The sequence below is a fragment of the Ornithorhynchus anatinus genome, chromosome 5 (assembly GCF_004115215.2).
Source record: "Ornithorhynchus anatinus isolate Pmale09 chromosome 5, mOrnAna1.pri.v4, whole genome shotgun sequence".
NCBI classification, from domain to species: domain Eukaryota; kingdom Metazoa; phylum Chordata; class Mammalia; order Monotremata; family Ornithorhynchidae; genus Ornithorhynchus; species Ornithorhynchus anatinus.
Genome location: NC_041732.1, coordinates 99,325,981 through 99,347,803, shown reverse-complemented (window position 1 = coordinate 99,347,803; position 21,823 = coordinate 99,325,981). Strand labels below are relative to the sequence as shown.

General features: G+C 44.7%; 1 protein-coding gene and 1 non-coding gene across 3 annotated transcripts in view; both read right to left on the bottom strand.

The window, feature by feature from the left end:
• DLGAP1 (DLG associated protein 1) overlaps positions 1-21,823 on the bottom strand; it is a 978,335-nt gene that overhangs the window by 710,559 nt on the left and 245,953 nt on the right. The window lies entirely within an intron of this gene.
• LOC114812478 lies at positions 6,215-6,352 on the bottom strand. Its single transcript, XR_003760131.1, has one exon. It is a non-coding gene; the product is annotated as a small nucleolar RNA SNORA7 (small nucleolar RNA).

Here is a 21,823-nt window from a genome sequence, read left to right as displayed (position 1 = left end):
ATGGTTTATACAATTGCTCACAGGGTAATCCACTCAATCGATCTTATTTATTCAACCCTTAAGGGTGGACAGAGCACTTTATAAAGACATTAGGAGAGTGCAATATAGCAGAGTTGGCCAACATGTTCCTTGTCCACAAGCTTAAAAGCTCAGTAAAGTGCTCTGCACACAATAAGCACTCAATAAATATGATTGAAAGAATGGGGGGGAGGATGGGCATTAATACAAAATGAATAAAGTATGTATATGTACATCAGTTCTGTGGAATTGAGAATAGGGTGAATAAAGTTTGCAAATTCAAGTGCAAGGGTGACGTAGAAGGAAGTGGGAGAAGAGGAAATGAAGTCTTGGGGAAGGCCTCTTGGAGGAGATGTGTTTTAATAAGGCTTTCAAAGTGGAGAGTGTGGTTGCCTGTCGTATAAGCAGCCAGAAGGTGTGACGGCCCAAAAACAGGATGTTGAGGAGGGATCATTAGTGAGGTAGACAAGATGAATGTAGAATGAGTACATTGGCATTAGAGGAGAGGAGTGCGTAGGCTGAGATGTAGTAGGAAATCAAAGAGGTGAAGTAGAAGGGGAAAGGCAATTGAGTGCATTAAAGTCGATGGTAAGGTGTTTCCCTTTGATGCAGAAGTGAATGGGCAACTGCTAGAAGTTCTTGAGGAGTGGGGAAAAATGATGTTTTTTTTAGAAAATTCCAATGGTTCACATTAGTCAGGCATTTGTCAGCAATTATGCATATAGATGCTTATATTAGGCACAAGCAAGAGTTCTGAAAGACTTTCATATTACCAAATTCACAATTGTTCATAAAATCAATTTAATCATTGCTTTTGCTTTTTAAAAGGTTGAGCAAATATAAATATTTTTAACTTAAAATGATTAGCCCAAACCTGCTTTTATCAAATGTTCCTGCCACTGAGACACTAACACCAAATTATGTAAGATTAAAATCCTTTAACCTCAATTACAATGCCTTAGAAGAGTGAAAGACATTAGGAAGCAATTAATATGGCTTTTTACAGAGCAAATCATGCTAGACAAATTTAATTCCCTTTTTGACAGACCTTGTATACAAGAGAAAAGCAAGAGATGCAATCTACTTAGACATCAGGAAGATTTTTGATTTTTTTTTCCTCAGGATAGTCTCATTGACAAGAGAAGAAAGACCATATTATTGTTTCATGGGTGTAGAGCTGACTTTGGTTCATATCCAAAGGGAATCCATCAAGATTCTAGTCATCATTCAACTTGAAATGAGATACTGAGAGATGACCCAAAGAGATCAATGTTGGGACCAGATCCATGCAAAATTTTTATTGCCTACCTGGAAGAAAGAATGAAGAAAATGGTCTGCAAAAATTAGGCTGGGTTGCCAACACTTTAGAAAATGGAAAAAAAAACAAACCCAAAAAGACCTCCAATGGACCAAGACAAAGTGCAAAAAATGATTCTGCAAAACCAAGATGAAATTCCATAGACAAGAGCAAAACAATAAACAGGAGGATGAAAATCGGCCACCACAAATAGAGAATGGGATGATACTGGCTAGAAATCAATATAGCGCAAAAAGACTAAGGGGTCATAGCAGACCAGAGACTGAATTAAAAGACGCTCAACATAGTGATGCTCAATAAATTGACCAAGAGATGTAACGACAGGAATAAAATCTTCAAATCAGGGAGTCATCCTTCTGTTTCCTGCAGAAACTGGCTCCTCAGTACTGGCGCTAGTGTAGGTCACCCTATTCTAACGAGGATGCCTCCATTTCTGCCTGATTCTACTTCTCCAGTATGTGGAAAGAAGAGAGAGAGGATAATCTATTCATTCATTCATTCATTCATTCAATAGTATTTATTGAGCGCTTACTATGTGCAGAGCACTGTACTAAGCGCTTGGGATGAACAAGTCGGCAACAGATAGAGACAGTCCCTGCCGTTTGACGGGCTTACAGTCTAATCGGGGGAGACGGACAGACAAGAACAATGGCACTAAACAGCGTCAAGGGGAAGAACATCTCATAAAAACCGATGGCAAATAAATAGAATCGAGGCGATGTACAATTCATTAACAAAATAAATAGGGTAACGAAAATATATACAGTTGAGCGGACGAGTACAGTGCTGTGGGGATGGGAAGGGAGAGGTGGAGGAGCAGAGGGAAAAGGGGAAAATGAGGCTTTAGCTGCGGAGAGGTAAAGGGGGGATGGCAGAGGGAGTAGAGGGGGAAGAGGAGCTCAGTCTGGGAACGCCTCTAGGAGGAGGTGATTTTTAAGTAAGGTTTTGAAGAGGGAAAGAGAATCAGTTTGGCGGAGGTGAGGAGGGAGGGCGTTCCAGGACCGCGGGAGGATGTGACCCAGGGGTCGACGACGAAAATCTATTGATGAGAATTCAGAGAAGTGTGATTAAATTAATGGAAGTTGGAATTTTGAAGAAAGCTTAAAGGATTTAGAGGGGTTAGGCTAGAGAAGAGAAGACTGCTGGGTAATTTCTTCAAGTCTATGATTTTTTTTGGTGGGAAGGATACGAACCAGGGAGTTTTCCCTGTCCACTGAGGAGCAAATGAGAAGTTATGGGTTTAAGCTACAAGCAGCGTGGTGTAGTGGACAGAGCATGGGCCTGGGCTCGTAAAATCCTGTCTTCTGCCATAATCCGTAACCTTTCTAATGGTTCTTCCTTTATCGTCGTTACGGTCTCTATCCATCAACCTGCTGCTATGCCTCTTCTGCATTTTCCCTGGACTTTTCCTAAGATTAGTGTCTCCTCCTGAGCGTTAGTCCTCCTGATTATGTGCCCAAAATATGCTGATTCAAGTCGAGTCATTTGGCCTTCCAAAGACCACTTTGGCTTAAATTGCTCCAAAATCCTTTTTTATTATTTTTCAGGCAGTCCATGGAATTTGCAAATTGCACACAGTGAGTGCTCAATAAATACGATTGAATGAACAAATGAAGGGGGAGAGCCCACCAGGCCGGAGGCAGAACACGGGTAGGGGGTTGGCGGCGAGAAAGAGGAGATTGGGGTACAGTGAGTAGGTTCATTCATTCATTCAAGTGTATTTATTGAGAGCCTTCTGTGTGAAGTCCATTGTACTAAGCGCTTGGAAAGTACAGTACAGCAATAAGGAGAGAAAATCCCTGCCCACAACAGGCTCACGGTCTAGAGGGAGGGAGACAGAGAGGTTGGTGTTGAGTAAAGTAAGTGGGCTCGGTTTTACTGTACTCTCTCAATGATGTCTGTACACAGTAGATGCTTAATGAATATTGTTGATTGATTAAATTAAAGCAAGCGAAAATGTGATGGGCAAATAAATACCTTTCTGGCTTTCAGGATGGACTAAGAGTCCTGGTGGAGTCCCCACTGCTGGAATTCTTTAGGAGATGGCAGGGCATTCTTCTGTCTTGGGTGGCCTTTTATGCATATGTCTCAAGAAAGGAGATCAGACTAAATGATCTTTTGCATGTCCTTCCATCTCTAAGTAATCTATGATTGTGTTCATTTTAATCTCCTCGTGGGCAGGGATCATGCCTAGCCACTGTATTGTACTTTCTCAAATCTTAGTTCAGTGCTCTGCACACTGTAAATGTTTAATACATTTGATTAGGGCATTGTGACATATGAGGGAACGTCTGTTACATTATCCATTCATTTTTTGAATTGAAAAAAATCAATAATTGTGGTATCTGTTAACTACTTACTATGGACCAAGGACTGAAGTAAGCTCTGGTAGATATAAGATAATCAAATTGGATACAGTCCTTACCCTATATGAGGCTCACAGCATAGTAATAATAATAATTATGGTACTTGTTAAGCGCTTACCACGTGCTAAACACTGTTTGAAGCGCTGGGGTGGATACAAGGTAATCATGTTGTCCCACGTGGGGCTCACAGTCTTAATCCCCATTTAACTGAGGCATAGATAAGTTAAGTATCGGGGGAAGCAGCGTGGCTCAGTGGAAAGAGCCTGGGCTTCGGAGTCAGAGGTCATGGGTTCGACTCCCGGCTCTGCCACTTGTCAGCTGTGTGACCGTGGGCAAGTCACTTCACTTCTCTGTGCCTCAGTTACCTCATCTGTAAAATGGGGATTAACCGTGAGCCTCACGTGGGACAACCTGATTACCCTGTATCTATCCCAGCGCTTAGAACAGTGCTCTGCACATAGTAAGCGCTTAATAAATACCAACATTATTATTATTAAGTGGCTTGCTCAAGGTCACAGAGCAGAAGAAGAGAGAAGTTTAATCTCTAATTTAAAGAGGCAGAGATATGGAGGCACAGAAAAGTGTCTTGGCCAAGGTTATACAGCTGGCGTCAGAACTAAAATGAGAACTCAAGTCTCCTGTCTTCCAAACCAGTGTTTTTCTACCAGGCCCCAATGCCTTTCTCTCATCCTGGCAAAACTACTGTCCAATCGTTTTTTCTCATCATGGGCCTCATACTTTAATAAACAAGGGCAAACAAACCATCAAGTTTTAAAGCACTTGTTTTTGTACAGTCAACACACCTGTGGGAGGAGATTATATCCTACCTAAATTTTTCTTTTTATCTTGGATGGCTACTCTTGGGGCTATTTCACTCTTTATTAGCACCACCATCAGAGAGTTGAGAGGGGAAAGAATCAGAACTACATCACAACCAGTCGATCTGGTCCTTTCTAGACCCTTGTCTGCTGTTTGACCTTGGACAAGTCACTTAAATTGTCTGTGCCTCAGTTACCTTAACTGTAAAATGGGAATTAAAATTGTGAGTCCTATGTGGGACAAGAATTGTGTCTAACCCAATTACCTAGTAACTTAGTACAGTCCCTGGCACATGGTAAGTGCTTAACGAATGCCATAAAAAAAAATCCTCTGGTGAAAGGTAGAGTTGGGTGGAAATTAAAACCTTTTCAGCTAAAACCAAGTTTTTGTTTATATGCCAATTTCAATTAACAGCTATCACTATCTTTAATTATCAGGGATAATGAAAGGGAGTTTTTTTCCCTTTTAAATAGTAATTTCTTTGCAAATAATGGCTTTTTGGTAATATAAAAAGAGTTGTAAAACATTGCTCACATTGGAATAGAAAATAATATTTTTATTATAATACAGTGCTTTGCACACAGTAAGCGCTTGATAAATACAATTGAATGAATGAAAATATCTTCAGTGCAATGCCATGAAGGAAATAAGTCCCTTCATAATCTCTCCAGACAGGTTTCTAATTCCAACACATCTTACATAATGCATGGTACCATGAATAAGGTTACCAGGAAATCCCCATTCTGGGCATGGTTCTCATTTTCTTGAGTCAGCCTTAAGTTAGTGCTAATAAATCAGACCCTGAACCTTTATCGGAAAAAAGGTTACATGCTTCTTCACACCAGGAGAGAACATGCATGCATTAAGAGGAGAATAAGTCTGAGTACTCTTCCCAGTACTTGGCCGCAAACACTGATTTACCGTATGACGTCTCTGCTTCCCTCCATTCGTCGGAAAAGCAGTTCAGTGGCTAAGATTATGAACGTCTGAATCGTCTGAGTGACAACATTTACTATAAGCTTCTGGAATAGAAAAGACCTTCCGCCAACCAGCATGAAGTCAAAGAATTTGAAGAAAGGTCTTTTCTATTATGGCCTTTTTTTCGAACGGCTTGAGGAATACCGGGTGGTGTTAGTGAGAAGGCCTTCATTATCTATATGGATCACACGGAGATGTGCCCTGGAGGAAATCCAAAAGAAACAGCGTGATCTAATGGAAAGACCTTGGACCTGGGAGTCAGAGGTCCTGGGTTCTGATCCTGACTCTGCCACTTGCCTGCTGTGTCACCTTGAGTAAGTCACGTAACATCTCCATGTCTCAGCTTCCTCAACTGTAAAATGGAAATTCAATGACAATAGTAATAATAATTATCCTCCTGAGACTGAAGGCCCCGTGTGTGATAAGAGACCTTATATCTACCCCAACACTTGACCCATAGTAAATACTTACCAAATAGCATAGTGATTATTAATAATAATTAAGAAACCACTTGAAATTAATCATGTTGATATATTTTGTCTTGTCTTGCTGTCGACATAGTGACACCATGGACGCATCTCTCCAAGAACGCCCCACCTCCATCTGCCATCGTTCTGGTAGTGGAACCAGAGAATTACTCCTTCTGCACAGTAAATTTGAGTCTCCACCCTTGACTCTCTCCCATGCTGCTGCTGCCCAGCACGGGTGAGTTTTGACTTGTAGCAGATTGCCGTCCACTCGCTAGCCACTGACCAAGCTAGGAATGGAAGGGACAGGCCTCTGCTTGACTCTCCCTCCCATGTTCAAGACTGGTTGAATACTGGAAACTCTCCAGGTGTGATCCAGAGAGAGGTTTCTATCCTTTAGAGAAAAATGATTAAAAAGTCTCCCTTAGAGCAACGCTTTGTAAGATGTCAACCATTTTGCTTTTAAAATGTCATTCAAAAGAAAAGAGTTAGATAAAAAAAATTCTCCACCTAAAACTGCATTTACTTCCAAGGACATGAATAAAAGTTTTCACTCAATTCAAATAATGCCACTGAGGATGAAACATATGTAGATGAAAATACCAGATAGCACTACCTCAAATGTCAAAGTTATTTATTACTGAGTGACAAATAACAGAGGCTCTGATCATCAGGCACCTTTCCATAATCGTCCACTAATCCTGAAATAATGCAGTCATTTTTTCCTCCTACAAAACAATGTTTTGCTTATTTGCAAGGACGTTTATGAAACTGAACCAGTGATCTGATTCACAGCCCCAAACTACTGCCTCTCTGTTTCACAGATTCAGTCGCAACGAAAGCAGAATGCTCAAGTTAGGTGTAGATCTCATTAGAGACGCTTATCCATCTGACTTAACCCATATTAAAATCTGATTGATTTCATATATATTTTAAACAGTATTTTTTTACGTACTTCCTATATGCCAGGCCCAGGACTAAGCACTGCAGTGGACACAAGTTAATGAAATTGGATACAGTACGTATCCCATATGGGGCTCACAGTCTTAAAACCCATTTTACAGATGAAGAGACTGAGTCAATGAGCGGTTAAGTGACTTGCTCAAGATCAGAGAGCAGGTAAGTGGTGGAGATGAAATTAGAATAGACATCCTCTGCCCCCCCGGTCTGTGTTCTATCTACTAGACCACACTGCTTCTCACGGTTCGCTAGACGCCGAGCCCCATGAGCGTGCATTCACCCCAGCTCTTAGTACAATTCCTGGCACATAGAAAGAGTTTAAAAAATGCCACGATTAACAAATACCGCAATTCTCATATGAGCTCCATCCTTAATTTGGGTCATAGAATTTAGTGGTAGAGAGCAATTTTTCTTCCTTAATATAACCTTGTCTTGTCTTATGCCGTCGGGTAGTTTCCGACTCAAAGCGACACCATGGACACATCTCTCCCAGAACGCCCCGCTCTCCATCTGCAATAGTCCTGGTAGTGGATCCAGAGAGTAAAAGTACGGAAGTGGTTGACCATTGACGCCTTCCGCGCTGTAAACTCGAGTCTCTGCCCTCGAATCTCTTCCGTGCCGCTGCGGCCCAGCACGGGGAGTTTTGACTTGTAGCCGATGTCCTGCCCCTCGCTAGCCACTGCCCAAGCTAGGAATGGAATGGACAGGCCTCTGCTTGACTCTCCCTCCCGTAGCTGAGACTGGTAGAGGACTGGAAACTCTCCAGGTGTGATCCTGAGAGGGGAAGCCCTGGGGTAGATACTGGATCGTATTTATTGAGCACTTACTGTGCACAGAGCACTGTACTAAGCGCTTGGAATGTACAATTTGGCAACAGTAGAGACAATCCCTGCCAAATTACAGGCTCGCAGTCTAAAAGGGAGAGACAGACAACAAAACAAAACAAGTAGTCAGACACAGTACATGTCCCACATGGAACTCGATTAGATTGTAAGCCCGTCAAAGGGCAGGGACTGTCTCTATCTGTTACCGATTTGTACATTCCAAGTGCTTAGTACAGTGCTCTGCACATAGTAAGCGCTCAATAAATACTATTGAATGAATGAATGAACTCACAGTCTAAGGGGTATGGAGACCAGGGAATACGGCTACTTGGGATTTTCCACCTGTATTTTTTCGACCTCTGTGGGTCTTTTAGCCTCATTGGGTATTTTAGTACTTATCTTGATGTGCTTGAATTGGAATATCAGACTAAATGACAATAAAATCACGCAGTTATAAAAGGGACTTTTCATAAAGCATTTACGCCTTCTCAATCAAGACACAATTCTCAGTTTCCTGCTTTTCCTTTTATTTGTGAGAAATGCACTCCTCATGTTATATCTGATTTTGAATGACATTTGTTATTCTCTCTCAAGAGTAACTGGGATGCACCCTGAAGAGATCAGGAACCAGCAGCTGAAAATCAAAGAGCCAGTAACTCTTGGTATTTACTGTGCAGAGAGTACTGAAAAATATGCAGTATGTGGATAAGTACAGACTTGAAATAATATGAGGTTTAATAGTATATTTTCCATTAATTTCAACCCATCAATTAACTGCATTCATTGTGTGCTTATTCTGCTTAGAGCAGTGTAGCAAGAGCTCGAGAAGCATCACGGTCTAATGAGAAGCGGTGTGGCTCAGTGGAAAGAGCCCGGGCTTGGGAGTCAGAGGTCATGGGTTTGAATCCCGGCTCTGCCTCTAGTCAGCTGTGTGACTGTGGGCAAGTCACTTCACTTCTCTGTGCCTCATTTCCCTCATCTGTAAAATGGGGATTAACTGTGCACCTCATGTGGGACAACCTAATGACCCTGTATCTCCCCCAGCGCTTAAAACAGTGCTTAGCACATAGTAAGCGCTTAACAAATACCAACATTATTAATGTATAGAGAACGGTCCTGGGAACCAGGAGGACCTGGGTTTTAATTCCAGCTCTGCCACTTGCTGTGTGATCTTGGGCAAGTCACTTCACTTGGTGTGTAAATCACCTCATCCGCAAAATGGGGATTAATACTATGAGCCCCATGTGGGACATGGATTGGATCCAACCTGATTATTTTGTATCTACCCCAGCGCTTACTGCAGTGCCTGGCACATAGTAAGCACTTAACAAATACCATAAAAAACGCTATTTATTGTACTTTCCCAAATGCTTAGTAGAGTACAATAAGCGCTCAATAAATGCCACTGATTTATTGATTGATTACAATCGGGGGAACAAACTAAAATTAATTACAGATGGAAGCAGTAACCAACTGTGAAACAATCACTCAGTCAATGGCACGTATTGAGTTTTTGCTGTGTGCAGAGCACGGTACAGCAGCATGGCCTAGCGGAGAGAGAGCACAGACCTGGGAGTCAGAAAGACTTGGGTTCATTCAATATTCATTCATTCAATAGTATTTATTGAGCGTTTACTATGTGCAGAGCACTGTACTAAGCGCTTGGAATGAACAAGTCGGCAACAGATAGAGACAGTCCCTGCCCTTTGATGGGCTTACGGTCTAATCGGGGGAGACGGGCAAACGAGAACAATGGCAATAAATAGAGTCGAGGGGAAGAACATCTCGTAAAAACAATGGCAACTAAATAGAATCAGGGTGATGTACATCTCATTAAACAAAATAAACAAAATAAATAGGGTGGTAAAGATATATACAGTCGAGCGGACGAGTAGAGTACTGAGGGGGTGGGATGGGAGAGGGGAAGGAGGAGAGGGAAAGGGGGGAGAAGAGGGTTTAGCTGCGGAGAGGTGAAGGGGGGGTAGAGGGAGCAGAGGGAAAAAGGGGGGAGCTCAGTGTGGGAAGGCCTCTTGGAGGAGGTGAGTTTTAAGTAGGGATTTGAAGAGGGGAAGAGAATTAGATTGTCTGAGGTGAGGAGGGAGGGCATTCCGGGACCGCGGGAGGACGTGGCCCGGGGGTCTACGGCGGGACGGGCGAGACCGAGGGACGGCGAGGAGGTGGGCGGCGGAGGAGCGGAGCGTGCGGGGTGGGTGGTAGAAAGAGAGAAGGGAGGAGAGGTAGGGAGGGGCAAGGTGATGGAGAGCCTCGAAGCCTAGAGTGAGGAGTTTTTGTTTGGAGCGGAGGTCGATAGGCAACCACTGGAGGTGTTTAAGAAGGGGAGTGACAGGCCCAGATCGTTTCTGCAGGAAGATGAGTCGGACAGCCGAGTGAAGAATAGACTGGAGCCGGGCGCCGGATCCGCCACTTGTCTGCAGTATGACCTTAAGCAAGTCATTTAACTTATCTGGACCTCAGTTCCCTCATCTGTATAATGGGGATTAAGACTATGAGCCCTGTGTGGGATAGTAACTGTTTCCAACCCAATTGTCTTGTAACTATCCCAGCACTTAGTACAGTGCCTGGCACATAGTAAGTGCTTAACAAATACCACAATTATCATTATTACTGCATTAATTACTTGGCAGAATATAATAGTGGGAGTAGACATGATCCCTGACCTCGAGGAGCTAACAATGTAGCTGACGTAAAGAGATGTACAGAAGTGCTGGGAAGTTGGAGGAAAAAATCTAAGTGCTCAGGGGATGAGGGCTCAAGTGCATATGTGACACATTAACATGAGAATAGTGTGGGGAGATGAGAGATTATTTCAGGATAGGTTTCCAGGAGATGTGACTAGTCTTTCAGCTTCCACACTGAATGAACCAAGCCCAAGACAGGAGGCATCAGGGTCAACACGTGACCAAACAATAAGGAAATCCAATTTCTATAACACAGTTGACAGAAAGTACACATTCATTTATTCATTCAATCATATTTATTCAGCACTTGTGTGCACCGCACTGTACTAAGTGTTTGGGAGAGTGCAATGCAACAATAAATGGACACATTCTCCCTGCCCACAATGAGCTTCAAGCCTAGAGGAGGGAGTCTACCTCCTTCCTTGAACCCCAGAATCTTCCAAGGTAACTGGGAGGTCCTTCAGTCAGAAATCCATACCTCTTCCTTTGAACCCCAGAATCTTCCAAGGTAACTGGGAAGAGCACAGGTCTTGGTTTGCGAAACCTAAACTAGAGCTCCATCAGTCATTGGTGATTCTCAAACGTAAATGATTTGAAAAATCTTTAAGAATATCATTATCTGCCAAAATCTGATGAGGATTAGTCAGTCCCCTGACACATACTAAAATTTCCATGATTCAGGAGTTTTCAAACCGGTTTTAACTTGGGAGTGGGGTCATTAAGCAAACTATTTGCATAAGGTTTTTTTTCAACATCTTTAGCACACAATGAAAGAGATTGGCAATGCTCCTAATGCTGCTATGCCAAAGTGTCTGAAGCATAGCACAGGGAGGCTAAGTGACTTGACCCAGGACACCCAGTTAATTGCTGCATGTGGACTTTCATCCAGAATTTAGGAATCTCAGTTCTTTTTGGTTGGCTTCAGGAAAAGTTAAAATTATTTCTTGTAGTTCATGCCTCCTTCCAGAAAAGCGAGACTGTGATACCTGGACAGAACTATATATGCTTTCAGATGGCATCCCAAAGAATAGGCTGGCATTTCACTTTCACTGGATCCTGAATCAGTCATTTGGAAAGCCTGTCAACTCCTTGAGGGCAGGAATCTTGTCTAGTTATTCTATGGAACTCTCAAACGGTGATCTGCACACACTAGGTGCTCAGTAAATACTATTGATCGCGTGGGCAGAGAAACCATTTTGGGTGGACAAAGCACCTAGAGATTCTTACATGGAGAAATTTTCTGTCCGGACTATCTGGAGGAAAGTTCAAGTTTTTGCTTCCTTTATTCTTCTCTCCCAGTTCAGACCAGTCTTTTACAGCTGAAAGAGCTTGCAATCAGGAAAGCCATTAAACAATTCAAGAGTAAAGAAAGGCAGGAAACTCTGATTACAATAATTCAACATCGGGGGGGAATGAGCAGAATAGATTTTTCTTCTGGTACATGAAATGTGCTGATGTAATGACTGCCATAAAAATACAAATTGTTCACTCTATGGTATTTCCAGTAACAACGTATGGATCCAAAAGCTGGACAATGAAAATACAGGATAGAAAGAGCATCGACTCTTTTGAGATGTGGTGTTGGAGAAGGCTTTTGCGAATACCATGGACTGCCCAAAAAACAAACAAATGGATTTTGGAGCAAATTCAACTAAAGTGGTCTTTGGAAGGACAGGCGACTCGACTTAGATTAGCCTATTTTGGACACATAAGCAGGAGGACTAATTCTCCGGAGAAGACACGAATGCGAGGAAAATTCCAGGGAAAACATGGCAGAGGCAGACCGGCAGCTAGATGGATAGAGACCATAACAGTGAAACCAGAAGAGCCGTTAGAAAGGTTGCGAACTATGGCAGAGGACAGGATGTTCTGGAGAAAGTATATCCATGGAGTTGCTGTGAATCGGAAATGACTCAACGGCGCTTAATAATAACAGAAAGTGGGGACCAAAAGATTTATAATTCATTATCTGCTCATCCCACTTCTACCTTAGATTCCCCTCCAGCTGCTGAAATATAGATTGATGATGGTCAGCAACACAGTCCAAAAATTAATCGATGGATATGCAATTGAATACACACACATCCCCCCCACACTCCATCTCTGTCTCTCTCTCTCTGTCCAGCATGTTCTTTAGCATCAAACCTCAAGTCCTTCATTTCCTAATTATCCCCTGGTCATAAGCATTGTAGCCTAGTGGATAGACCAAGGGCCTGGGAGTCAGAAGAACCTGGGTTCTAATCCCACCTCGGCTACGTAGCTGCTGCGTGTCCTTAGGCAAGTCACTTCTCTGTGCTTCAGTTACTTCATTTCTAAAATGGGAATTAAGACTGTGAGCCCCTTGTGGGACAAGGGACTGTGTCCAACCTGATTTGTTTGTATCTAACCCAGGGCTTAGTACAGTGCATGACACATAGTAAGTGCTTACAAATACCACAGTTATTATTATTATCATCCTAAACAAAAACTCTCTGATCTTCATTTTCTAGGATAAGTGATGGGTGAAATCACCCTCTTGCAAGAATCTTGCAAGTTACCATTTATATTTTCTCAGTGGTAAGCTCCTTGTTGGCAGGGAACATGTCTACCAAATAGGCTATACTGTACTCTATCAAACACTCAGTATAGTGTTCGGCAAACAATAACTACTCAATTAAATGCTAACGATTGACATGGGTTCTAATCCCAGCTCTGCCACTTGTCAATTATGTGACTTTGGGCAAGTCACTTAACTTCTCTGTGCCTCAGTGACCTCATCTGTAAAATGGGGATCAAGACTGTGAGCCCCTCGTGGGACAACCTGATCACCTTGTAACCCCCCAGCACTTGGAACAGTGCTTTGCACATAGTAACCACTTAACAAATGCTATTATTATTATTATTGTTATTATGCTCTGCCTATAAAAAGCTACTGCCTTTCTTAGGAGAATCTTAATGTGCTTCACAATTAGCTCACTTTAGTGCTTTACTGAGGCTTCTTCTTAATTTTTTTCACGTAGCATTTGCTAAACACTTACTGTGTGCCAGGCATTGGACTAAGATACAGGATAATCAGTTTGGACACAGTTTATGTCCCACATGGGGCTCACAGTTGTAATCTTCATTTTATAGATGAGGTAACTGAGACACAGAGAAGTTAAGTGATATGCCCAAGGTCATAGAGCACACTAGTAGTGGAGTCAGGATTAGAACCCAGGTCCTCTGAATCCCAGGCCCAAGCTCTTTCTACTACACCATGCTGCTGATTCTTGATGAATCTTGGGAGGTGGGGGAGCATAGGAATTATTGGTAGGTGGCATAAATTCATTCATTCATTCATTCATTCAATAGTATCTATTGAGGGCTTACTATGTGCAGAGCACTGTACTAAGCGCTTGGAATGTACAAATCGGCAACAGATAGAGACAGTCCCTGCCGTTTGACTGGCTTCCGGTCTAATCGGGGGAGACGGGCAGACAAGAACGATGGCGATAAATAGAGTCAAGGGGAAGAACATCTCATTAAAACAATAGCAAATAAAATGATATGCAGAGGTTAGGCCAATTGGTGATAGGACTAAGATAAGAACCCAAATCCCTCGACCCCTTAGCCACAATCTCTTTTAACCATATCTTGGGTCTCAGAGGTTGGCCTGTATTTTTTTTTATGTTTTATCTTCCTAACATGTCTTCCACCACTTTGCTTCCCTATCTTGTCTTATCTTAGGCCATCGAGTTGCCTCCAACCCATAGCGATGCCAGGGACACGGCTCCTGTGGACTTAGTCTTCGGTGCGAGATGTGGTTCGTGTGGTGGTGAGTGACCCGGGATGATCTGGGGTGGGTCCCACCCCACCCCTACCCCCAGAGTCTGACCGTTTCGCTCTTCTGTCCCCCCCCATGCACCTCCGGGTCCCTTGCCTCTCCCACCTCCGTCGCATGATGTAAATGAGGTGCCCTCCATCACTTGGCTCGGAGGCTGGTATCTCCTGGGGCAAAGGGTAGTTGGCTCACGTATGTGAAAGGGGGATGGGAAATGGAGTAGAGGGTTTTGAAGAAGGGTCACTGCTTGCCGGCTCCTCCCGGGGTCCACCTTCTTCCTTTAGCCCGACCATCCCTGCCGTTGCCCTCATGCACCCTTATCCTCTCTCCTCCCTTCAAAGCCCTACTGAAAGCTCACCTCCTCTAGGAGGCCTTCCCAGACTGAGCTCCCCTTTTCCTCCTTCCCTCCCCATCACCCCAACTCCCTCCCTCTGCTCTCCCTCCCTCCCCACCCCACAGCACGTCTGTATAGATGTACATATTTAAAATTATATTTATTTATGATGAATACATACATGTAATTCTATTTATTTACACTGATGCTATTGATGCTTATCCACTTGCTTTGGGTGCTTTTTTTTGTTGTCTGTCTCCCCCTTCTAGACTGTAAGCCTGTTGTGTAGGGACTGTCTCTAGTTGTTGCCTAATTATAGTTTCCAAGCATTTAGTACAGTGCTCTGCACACAGTAAGTGCTCAATAAATACAATCGAATGAATGAATCTCTCCCAGAAAGCCCCACCTCCATTTACAATCGTTCTGGTAGTGTATCCATAGAGTTTCCTTGGTAAAAATATGGAAGCTGTCTCCCATTGCCTTCTTCAGCACAGAACACCTAGATCTCCACCCTCGACTCTCTCCCGTGCTGTTACCGCCCAGCACAAGGGAGTCTTGACTTGTAGCAGACGGCCTTCCCCTCGCTAGCCACTGGCCAATCTAGGAATAGAATGGGCCGGCCTCTGCTTGACTCTCCCTTCCGTAGTCGAGACTTGGAGAGGACTGGAAACTCCCCAGGTGCGATCCTGAGATGGGCTTCACCATCTACCTCCTTATTTTTAGATTGTGAGCCACTTAAAGACCATGGACAGGTCTAATTTTATTACATGTACTTTTTCTCAGTGCTTAGTACATATACAGTCAAATCTTAATAATTCATGACAATTATTTCTGAGCTTTCTGGGGCTGCTTGTGTCTCAACAGGCTTTGGTTCATTTTACTTCCCCTTCCGGCCAAAAATTTAACAAGAGTTGACCAAAGAGTAAAGCTTAGCACTCTGAAAAAAGAAAGACTAATGTGCTTGACTCCGCATATTGACTTTTTATTTATTTATTTGTGTATTCATTATTCATTTTTGTTGGCATTGGAGCAGCATGGCCTAGTGGAAGGAGCATAGGACTGGGAATCAGAGGACCTGGATTCTAATCCCAGCTCTGCTATTTGCCTGCTGTGACACCATGGGCAAGGAATTTGTCTGTTTATAGTTATATTGTATATTCCCAAGGACTTAGAACAGTTTTTTGCACGCAGAAAGTGCTCAATTAATGTAACTGAATGAATTGAATTAATGAAGTCACTTAAAATCCATGCTGTAAGCTCATTGTGGGCAGAGAATGTGTCTACCAACTCTGTGACAGTGTACTCTCCCAAGCGTAGGATACCCAGTAAGCCCTCGATGAATATAATTGATTGATTAACATCTCTGTGCATCAGTAAAATGGAGATTTAATAACTGTTCTACCTCTAGTGGTATATAGGTGGCTAGAGAGTCAGGCTCTGTCATAATATTTAACAACTCTGTTTCAGCAACCAATTTCAACTTCACTTGCCGATATGAAAAATCAGAGTCGTTGGTTGCCTGGATTGAACTCGGCAAGGCACCTGTCCAAATTAGGGGAGGATAAAAATGAATGCCTGAGGATGACTTGACAAAAGTGACTCAGGGATAAAGGAGTTTAATCAGAAGCCGTCTGGGGGCATTTACTCTGTGCAGAGCACTGAAGAAAGCACTTAAGAGAGTACACTAGAGTTAGTAGACTTGATCTTTGCCCTCAAGGATCTTGCAAGCTAGAGGGGGAAATAGACACTAAATTCCATGGGGACCAGGAGCCAGTGACTGTTCTCTGCAGGGGAGTGAAGGATCCAGAACAAGACAGATGGACAGGCAAAGGTGGCTAAGGAGAATGGAGAAAAGAAGAAAGATAGGGTTTCAAAATAGAACCAAAGAGAGAACAGCGAGAGAATGAATCCAACCCTGTAGGTAGGAACGAAGAGATAAGGGAATATCCTAGAAAAAAATATATATAAGAACAAATAGTCAAAGGGCAAATAGGCAAAAATATGCTTGCACCTAAACAAAAAATAGCCAGGATAGGAAAATTGAAAAAGTAAGAAAAATAGAGATGAGCAACCATTTTGATGGAGACCTGAGAAAAGCAAAAGGGAGAAAGATAAAGAGCCCCATCCGTCAACTGAAGTTGAGGTAATTTTGCCAGGAGAAATCGGAGGGCTGCAGAGCTGAAAGGCTTCAAGATGATCAAATGATTGTTTTGTGAGGAATTCCAGTGGGGGGAAAATTGGGTCTATTCGTGGAAGTAATAATGTCTGTGTCAACAACACCATCTCTGTCCCATTTGAAAATAAATGGGACAAAATGTCCTCCTGCTTCTTTGGGGATGAAGTCCCCAAATAAGCCAAATGCTGCCTGGGAGGGACAAACTCTCAACCCCCAGAAGTAAGTCCTGCTGGAGAGAAGGAGTGAATACACGGGCCATGAATCCTCCTAGAACCAGACAGGAAACAAGACTGTCACCTGGATCACTGGACCTTGATGTTGTCTAACTCGCCGCTGACCCCTCGTCCACATCCTCCCACTGACCCGAACGCCCTCCCCTGCCATATACGACAGAACACCACTCTCCCCAGCTTCAAAGCTTTATTAAAATCACATCTTCTCCAAGCAGCCTTTCTGTCTAATTCTTCTCTCCTGGGTCGTCTACACATTTGGGTCTGCAAACCTAAAGCTCTTGACGTTCATCATACCAACAGCCCCAAGGAACTTAGATACATATCCTTATAGTCTGCCATTTTCCCTACCTGTAGTTTATTTTAATGTCTGTTTCCCATTGTAGACTTAAGCTCCCTGTGGGTAAGAATTCTTTTTACCAACTCTATTGGATAGAACATGGGGCTGTGAGTCGGAAGGATGTGGATTCTAATCCCACCTCTGCCATTTGTCTGCTGTGGGATCTTTGGCAAGTCACTTAACCTCTCTGTGCTTTGGTTCCCTCATCTGGAAAATGAGGGTGAAGACTGTGAGCCCTATGTGGACAAGGACTGTGTTCAACCCAATTCCCTTGTATCTACCCCAGTGCTTAGATACAGTGCCTAGTATCTGTACTAAGTGTACTGCTTAGTGTACAGTGCCTGGCACATAGTAAGCGCTTAACAAAAACCACAATTAGTAATATTATTATTACAATTACTCTTCCAAGAGCTAAGAACATGCAGTAAGAGCTCATTCATTCATTCAATAGTATTTATTGAGTGCTTACTATGTGCAGAGCACTGTACTAAGCGCTTGGGATGAACAAGTCGGCAACAGATAGAGACAGTCCCTGCCGTTTGACGGGCTTACAGTCTAATCGGGGGAGACGGACAGACAAGAACAATGGCACTAAACAGCGTCAAGGGGAAGAACATCTCGTAAAAACCGATGGCAACTAAATAGAATCAAGGCGATGTACAATTCATTAACAAAATAAATAGGGTAACGAAAATATATACAGTTGAGCGGACGGGTACAGTGCTGTGGGGATGGGAAGGGAGAGGTGGAGGAGCAGAGGGAAAAGGGGAAAATGAGGCTTTAGCTGCGGAGAGGTAAAGGGGGGATGGCAGAGGGAGTAGAGGGGGAAGAGGAGCTCAGTCTGGGAAGGCCTCTTGGAGGAGGTGATTTTTAAGTAAGGTTTTGAAGAGGGAAAGAGAATCAGTTTGGCGGAGGTGAGGAGGGAGGGCGTTCCAGGACCGCGGGAGGACGTGACCCAGGGGTCGACGGCGGGATAGGCGAGACCGAGGGACGGCGAGGAGGTGGGCGGCAGAGGAGCGGAGCGTGCGGGGTGGGCGGTAGAAAGAGAGAAGGGAGGAGAGGTAGGAAGGGGCAAGGTGATGGAGAGCCTTGAAGCCTAGAGTGAGGAGTTTTTGTTTGGAGCGGAGGTCGATAGGCAACCACTGGAGTTGTTTAAGAAGGGGAGTGACATGCCCAGATCGTTTCTGCAGGAAGATGAGCCGGGCAGCGGAGTGAAGAATAGACCGGAGCGGGGCGAGAGAGGAGGAAGGGAGGTCAGAGAGAAGGCTGACACAGTAGTCTAGCCGGGATATAACGAGAGCCCGTAATAGTAAGGTAGCCGTTTGGGTGGAGAGGAAAGGGCGGATCTTGGCGATATTGTAGAGGTGAAACCGGCAGGTCTCGGTAACGGATAGGATGTGTGGGGTGAACGAGAGGGACGAGTCAAGGATGACACCGAGATTGCGGGCCTGCGGGACGGGAAGGATGGTCGTGCCATCCACGGTGATGGAGAAGTCTGGGAGCGGACCGGGCTTGGGAAGGAAGATGAGGAGCTCAGTCTTGCTCATGTTGAGTTTTAGGTGGCGGGCAGACATCCAGGTGGAGACGTCCCGGAGGCAGGAGGAGATGCGAGCCTGAAGGGAGGGGGAGAGGACAGGGGCGGAGAGGTAGATCTGCGTGTCATCTGCGTAGAGATGGTAGTCAAAGCCGTGAGAGCGAATGAGTTCACCGAGGGAGTGAGTGTAAATGGAGAACAGAAGAGGGCCAAGAACTGACCCCTGAGGAACTCCAACAGTTAAAGGATGGGAGGGGGAGGAGGCTCCAGCGTAGGAGACCGAGAATGATCGGCCAGAGAGGTAAGAGGAGAACCAGGAGAGGACAGAGTCCGTGAAGCCAAGGTGAGATAAGGTACGGAGGAGGAGGGGATGGTCGACAGTGTCAAAGGCAGCAGAGAGGTCAAGGAGGATCAGAATGGAGTAGGAGCCATTGGATTTGGCAAGAAGGAGGTCATGGGTGACCTTAGAGAGAGCAGTCTCGGTAGAGTGGAGGGGACGGAAGCCAGATTGGAGGGGGTCTAGGAGAGAATGGGAGTTAAGGAATTCTAGGCATCGATTGTAGACGACTCGTTCTAAGATTTTGGAAAGGAAGGGTAGTAGGGAGATAGGACGATAACTGGAGGGGGAAGTGGGGTCGAGAGCGGGTTTTTTTAGGATGGGGGAGACGTGGGCGTGTTTGAAGGCAGAGGGGAAGGAGCCCTTGGAGATTGAGTGGTTAAAAATAGAAGTTAAGGAAGGGAGGAGGGCAGGGGCGATGGTTTTAAGAAGGTGAGAGGGAATGGGGTCCGAGGTGCAGGTGGAGGGGGTGGCACTTGCGAGGAGGGAGGAGATCTCCTCTGAGGATACTGCAGGGAAGGATGGGAAAGTAGGGGAGGGGGTTGTTGGGGTGGAGGGGAGAGGCGGAGGGGTGACTTTGGGGAGCTCAGACCTGATCGTGTTGATTTTCGTGAGGAAATAGGTGGCCAGATCATTAGGGGTGAGAGATGGGGGAGGGGGAGGAACAGGGGGCCTAAGGAGAGAGTTAAAGGTCCGGAACAATCGGCGGGGGTGACGGGCATGGGTGTCGATGAGGGAGGAGAAGAAGCTTTGCCTGGCGGAGGAGAGGGCAGAGTTAAGGCAGGAAAGGATAAATTTGAAGTGTGTGAGGTCGGCTTGGTGCTTGGACTTTCGCCAGCGGCGCTCAGCAGCTCGAGCATAGGAGCGTAGGAGGCGGACGGAGGAGGTGATCCGGGGCTGTGGGTTAGTGGCGCGAGAGCGGCGGAGGGAAAGGGGGGCGAGAGAGTCGAGATGAGTAGTGAGGGTGGAGTTGAGAGCGGAGACCTGATCGTCGAGAGTGGGAAGAGAGGACAGGGCGGCAAGGTGAGGCGAGATGCTATTGGAAAGACGGATGGGATCGAGAGAGCGGAGGTCTCTGTGGGGCAGTAGCGAAGATTTGCAGGGGGAGGGAGTGTGAGAGATGAGGCAGGTGAGAAGGTTATGGTCCGAGAGAGGGATTTCAGAGTTGGTGAGTGAGGAGATAGTGCAGCGGTAGGAGATGACAAGATCGAGGGTGTGACCGAGTCGGTGAGTGGGCGCGGTATGGTGGAGGAGGAGGTCGGCAGAGTCGAGGAGGGATAGCAGGCGGGCGGCAGAGGAGTCGTCGGGTACATCCGTATGGATGTTGAAGTCTCCAAGGATCAGGCAAGGATTGATTGATAAACGTGGCCCCCCAAAGCATAGTGGTATAAAGCATAGAGAAGCAGCGTGGCTTAGAGGAAAGAGCATGGGCTCGGGAGACAGAGGGCATGGGTTCTAATTCCGGCCCCGCCACTTGTCTGCTGTGTGACCTTGGGCAAGCCACTTGAATTCTCTGTGCCTCAGTTACCTATGTGAAATGGCGATTAAGACTGTGAGCCTCACGTGGGACAACCTGGTTACCTCGCATCTGTCCCAGCGCTTAGAAGAGTGGTTGGCACATAGTAAGCGCTTAACAGATACCATAATTACTATAGTGACCTTATACCCATCCCACCCCATAAAATAGTTGTATAAGGAAGCAAGGTGGACTAATGAAAAGATCACAGGCCTGGGAGTCAGAGGACTTGAATTCTAATTCCAGCTTTGCCACTTGTCCGCAATGTGACCTTGTGCATATATTTAACTTCTCTGTCTCTCAGTTTCCTCATTTACAAAATGGGGATGAAACACCTGTTCTCCCTCCTACTTAAACTGTGAGCCCCGTGTGGACACAATTCAACCTGATTTTCTTGTATCAACCCCAATGCTCATCACATAGTCAACCCTTGACAAATACCATAGTTATCATTAATATTCTGTCTATCTCTTGGTCTACGAAGCACCCGTGAAAGATTTTCTTTTCAAAGCTAACTTCTCTAAACTATAAAAAGAATCATGCTCTGGGTGACAGTGTGGTTCATTTCGCATTTCAAAGATTAATAGAGGAAAGTTGAAATGAGGTCACATTATTCATCTTCATTTTTTTCCAACGGGCTAGTGAATATGTCCTCTCCTAGAAAGCCCTGTAACAAATGGCAAAATTGTACTATTCCAAATAAGTTTAGTGGAGTACAAGCAATTCTTTGCAGAATCCTTAACTTGTCTTTTCTCTTCACACCTATGTTAATTCATAGTAGATCTGGTCCTATCCCTCTTCTGTACAAGCCCTTGTCCTACTACTTTTATCAGTAAAAGTAGTCTCATAGCTGTATGTTAAACAGTTCCTCATATTGCCTCGGTCACTCATCCCATCCCGACTGAATTACTGCATTATCCTCCTTTCTGACCTCCCAACCTCCTGTCTCGCCCCACTTCAGTCCATACTTCGCTTTCTACAGAAACGTTCTGGGCATGTCACCCCCTTCCTCAAAAATCTCCACTGGTTGCCTATCAACCTCAGTATCAAACAAAAACTACTCACTATTGGCTTCAAAGTTCTCCATCACCTTGCCCCTTCTTACCTC